Here is a 5,792-nt window from a genome sequence, read left to right on the forward strand (position 1 = left end):
TTTTTCATTTAATGTGCAAATATTGAATAGTATATTAAAAGTGGTAGTCATTAAAAATGCCCATGTTTTAGAGTTCACGTTTGAAAGTTTCCAATACAGGTTAAGGATTTATATTAGCACTGTCCAAACAGTATAGTTTTTTTTATTGTTCTGTTCAGCAGTAGTGTAGTAGAAAAGCCAAATGTTAAAATTGTGAGCCTTTAGCTTAAAAAAAGTTAATGGTAAGTAAAATCTCCTTTTAGATTTCTCAGCTCTTTGTGAGCGAGTTAGCTTTAACTAAAGCATTATCTCTTCACTGTAACAAAGTCAAATACAAAAGTATATTCTGCATTCTTTATAAGGTAGTATTAAGGTGGTACTAAAAATTACATTCTAAAAACAGCTGACAGTTTGACAGCCACAAACCTAACTTTTTGATATGTATTTTCTGTGAAAGTAAAACCAAAAATGATCTTTGGGCCAAGAATGTGACTTGAGCCAATTCGTTAACCAAAAATTTATAGAATATCCACTTTGATGAATTCTCCTACCCAAACAAACAAAAAACTATAAATGACTTTTTGGGATGGTACCACAAAGCTGACATTTTAAAAACAATAACGAAGGGTGTAGAAAACAAATATTACAAGAAGGATAAAGTGATTGGTTACTTTCACCTAAAGATTAAAAAATAGATCTGACAATTAATGAGACTAATTTGTCCATGGCTGTCAAGTTTAAGAAAGAGTTGCTTGGAGTGAAAGGAATTCTTTTAGGGTGAAACTTTACCATTCTATTAAAAAGAAAGAGGTAACTTGGAGATATTTTTCAACATAATTTTAATATTTGTTTCCTCGTGTGATACCTTGCTAAAACCACAAAACCACTAGCCTCTAAAAACATCTTTTAAAATTGTGTACACACTGTTGCAAAATAAATAAGGAGCCAAGTTCTTTCTCTCCCCATGACTTTTCAGTTATACTGTCATTTTATTAAAAAATGTTTATTTTGCTGTTACCTAAACTCTTCCCTAGACTACTTGGGGTTATATTTCCATAGAATTCCATCTTTCTCTTAATAAATTCAAAATTCTTTGGAAAAGATGCATTTCAGAAGATTATTCTTATGACCAGTTATGCTTTAAAAAATTACATTCTTAATTAAAATGCACTTATATTTAATGCATTAGTGGGTAGATTTTCGTTGTGAGTAAAATGTTCATTAGAATCTATTTGTAACTGGATATTTTGTAATTTTGGACTTAAACATATTTACTCTTGGGTACTGCTTTTTTATATGTATTCAAATTTATAGCTTAGTCTCTTTTAAAGTAATACTCTACATTACTTTCCCACAAGTGATGATAGTTAATATAATGTATGCCAGAAGAAAATGATTTAATTTTAAGAATGTGATTAGATATATTTGACAGTAAATGCTCAAAGGAGTTAGATCTGTCAGTACTTTTGAATGTCTCCTGTATTGGAAACTATTAGACTGTCACCTCTTTTTAGGCAAAGGCTTACACGTGTTGGTATTTCTGGTACACAGTTACGGAGAAGAGTGCCTTGTCCATAATGAGAAGCATTTAATAAATATTTTGGGCTGAGTGAATAAATTTAGAATCCTAAGGAGAAATTGGAATAACTTGATTGTAAATTACTACATTTTCTTTAGTTTTACATAAATGGATATTATTTCAAGATCTTCATTAAGCAAGTAATTTAGTAAAAACTTACAGAATCCGTAAAAGGAAAGCAAATCTCAAATTTGTAGTTAATAAGTGTTAAGATTAGGGAAGGAAAAACTGTTTCAGAACTGGTTTGAATGAAAACATAGCTGATGTTGCCAAAAAAATGGCTTTTTGTGGGTTGAGTCCATTTCCATCATGACTCTAATATCATTAAGATTGAATCATTCATTTCCTCACTATTATATCTAGACAGATTGAAATTTATCACAAATGGAAATTATTAAAAGAAAAAGTCTGACTGATGAACAAAGAAGGAATTTGGCTATGCATATCAGTGACAACTAAATTGTAAGGTCAGTAAAACAGGCCTATAAACGTAAGCAAGGTAAGGACAAGCTAGGGAAACTACAAGTATCTCCTTTTTTATATTGTCTTAACCTATTCACTAATTACAACACATAGAAACAATATAAAACAATGAAGTTTAAGCAGTAATTGTTTTGAGAAACCATTCTGTTGATAATTTACATTTATGTTTATTAGGAAATATTGTTTTTATTACTTAGACCGAAGTTGATTTAAAATTGAAAACTGTGGGCTACCGTAAGGTTTTTTGTTTTGAAATATTCAATACCTAAAAGCCATTCTGATTTTTAAAATTGAAGTTGACTAGTCATCTTGTATAATGACCTCATATTTTATAAGTTTGAACTTAAAATAGTTAGAAGTAGACAATTTTAGTCAGCTTTTGTGTTTATTTGGTCTAGCCTAAAAGACATTGATTTATCTCAAAGATTTTTAGCAGCGTGCAAGGGATAAATGAGTACGGCATAGACAAGCAGTGTTCACTCAATGCCAAGTAAACTTTTCTAAGTTTAAAAATATTTTTATATTAAAACATACCAATGTATTGATAAACAAAATTTGCATTAATTTTTAATATAAACTATAGACTTCAAAGCAATTTTAATCTTGCAATGGGTCATTTGATTCATCCTCCTCATCCCCAAACACTTTGGACCTAATACTGCATGTTAATGACACTCTAAAAAGTTTTTTTTTTTTTAAAAAAAAAAACCTTTTTCTTTTGACTTGGAATACAAATAGCACAATTAATTTTCACTAAACAAATACTTTTGTTTATACATAGAATTTCAGATAGATGCCATTTTAATGGGATTTTATAATATTTCTAGATTCTTCAAAGTCCTTATACACAATTTGTTCTACACACTTGGGTATTGGTAAGGAAAATACAGGATATGGATTTTAATTTGTAATCTACATCCATGTGTATTGATACACGTTCTCTCCTATTTCTCTCCTACCTAATTAGAAGAGGTATTTTTTACAACACCTAACCTTTGGATTTCTCTCTTCCCTTCCTCATGAAACAACTTGAAATGACAATAACTATTACTTATTGTTCGCTAGGTTCTAGCACTGTGGTAAGCACTTCGGTATATTGATTTCGTTGAATCCTCCCACCCACCTTTTGTGGTAGATATACTTTTATGAATGAGGAAACTGAGGCATAACTTTACCAGAATGACAAAGCTATGTCTAAGAAATTGGGTATCAAACTCAGCTTTAACCCTGAACTTAAAAAAAAAAAAAAAAAAAAATGCTTTGTAATCCTATCAATTTGGTATCTTCAGGGTCTCTACTGGCACTTTTCCATCAGAATACAGTATGAACATTCTCAAGGCCTTTTAGTAGTAAAGAAATCCTCCCACAATTTTATATCAGATCTTTATTTTTTGCTTACAGTGAGGTTATTTGAAAGTGAGTATTCTGTACTCAGTCTCCAATTTCTCAGCTTCCATTTTATCTTGTATCCATAGCAGTCTGGTTCCACTCGGCACTCCCCTGACAGTGTTCTTACTAAATCACCAGTGACCTCCATATTGCCAAATAAAGAGACATCTGATCTCTAGAGCATTTATTAACTACTTCCTTTATTTTCTTTTTTGTTTGTTTGTTTTGGCTTCTGTAAATACTATTCTTGATTTTTTCTGCTGTTTTTCTGGACATTCCTTAGTGTGTTTTGCCAGCTCTTCTTTCTCTACCCTATATTTTGGGTTTTCTCATATTCCTTCTCTGCTCATTCCATCACCTGCTTTCAGTAATCTCATTCACACCTGGGATTTCAGCTATAACACGTTCCACTGATTACTCTCAAACATCTGTCTCCAACATAGACATCTCTGGCACTCCAGGTACATGTATTCAGTCATGTACTAAACATCTCATTTCACAGATTCCTCAAACTCAAATTCAAATCAGGTAGAGCCTCATCCAAATTGCTTAGTTCCCTCTATTCATGTACATGTGGATGGTACCATTCATGCTTTATTACTCAAACAAAAATTTGGGCTTTATCCTTGACTCTCCCTCTTCCTCGTTACCCACATCCCATTAGTCTCCAAGTCCTACTAATTCCACCTCCTACCTAGTATTTTATATAACCATCCCTCATCTCCATTTCTACTGCCTTTACCCTATAAAGGCCTTCACCATTTTTCCCACTAGTTATTGTTATAGCTTGTTAACTGTTTTTATTCTCCTGTCTCAAGTCTCATTTTGCTCCAATATAACTTCCATAGTTTTGCCAAAACAACCTGTCTATACTCCCTATAACTTTCACCATAAAGGATACATTCCTTGTGTTAGCATATCAGGCCTGCCTTGTGATTAGCCTGTTTCCAAAATCTCTTAACTGTTCGTCATCTCAGTCACCTTCCTGTCATTTAGAACTGTTTGTAAATCTCTGAAAATGTTATGTGTTTTTTTTTTTAAACCTGTTCCACGTGGGTTCAAAATACATGCTGGTCTCAAAACATGTTAGTCACAAGTGAAGCAAGGCTCAGTAGGGAGAATAGATCGTGCTGGTGGCATAAATCTGGCATGAAAAATGTTTTCCCTTGTTATTTATGAGTCAGGTTTGCATCCAGGAGAGCTACTCGAGAGTAGAGAATCATGGACAGTGACTAATGAATATAACAGCTTAACTGACTTTTTATGTCATTGGTCCCCACCACAACATGTTGGAGATGGGAGGATCATGGCAGGTAGAGGGGAGAGCCTTACAGCTGGTAAGGAGGTAGGTCTAGATTGCAAGGCGTGGTCCACATAGCTATGTAGCATCACTAAGTCTCTCTTCAATCCAAAGGCAGGAGCTTGCTTGCCACTCTAGTTTTGCCAAAACATAGGAAAATGCTTATTACCCAGGCAGTGCAAAATAGGATTGGAGCTGTGAAGTCCAGGGGTGAAGTAAGCAGCCCCCTTGCAAACCATGCACCATTTTGTTTTGTGATTTTTCTTTTTTTGACCCATTGTAGGTAGTGCTGTTTCAGCACAGCTGGCAATGGAGCTGCATGGCCAACATCTGTGAAACACTAAGAGCAGTCCCCACATGGCCTTCTGTCCTCAGTGAGGCTTATCAATTCAGAAAGAGTAGGGATTCTGAAGCTATGCTAGTTAATATGCAGGACTCGTCTCATTCCATGTTATCCAGTAACTGGTAGAATAGATACTCTGCTTCACTATGAATGACAGTTTCACAGTCAGGGGGCACCACTCCCACCCCCTGAACCTTTGAAGAACTCCTTCCTCAGGCCTTGGTCATTCCACACAAAGTCCTGAGAAATTACCCAAACTCCACAGTGAAGGGAACCATGACCTACTCCTACCATCCCCTTCATGGGGTTGTCAGCCAGCTCTTTCCCAGCAGAGCCACCATACCCAAAGCTCAGCCCTAGAGGCTCAGGGGAAAAAAAAAAATTTTTTTGAGACACCTCTTTGTATCTTCTGCCAGAGTTCAGACTGGAAATGCTGTGTGTTCTGTTGCCTCCTTGAATTTGGTGCCTAAGATATCTAGAATTTCTGAATGAGAGTGCTTTGCAAGGTACCATGCTTCCTGTTTTATTTGGAGAGGCAGGCTCAGTAGCTTCAGAAGAGTAAAACGTTCTATTTACACCAGACCAGAGCTCAGATCTCAGCTCTGAAAGATACGGGCTGAAACAGCTACCTTGAAGTCACTTTTCAGTCAGAGGATGAGGTTCTGGCAGTCTGCTGCACTCAAGGGCCCATACTTATATTTAGAAGTGACTACTAAAGC

This window comes from Macaca thibetana, chromosome 3 (genome assembly GCF_024542745.1).
Source record: "Macaca thibetana thibetana isolate TM-01 chromosome 3, ASM2454274v1, whole genome shotgun sequence".
Classification (NCBI taxonomy): domain Eukaryota; kingdom Metazoa; phylum Chordata; class Mammalia; order Primates; family Cercopithecidae; genus Macaca; species Macaca thibetana.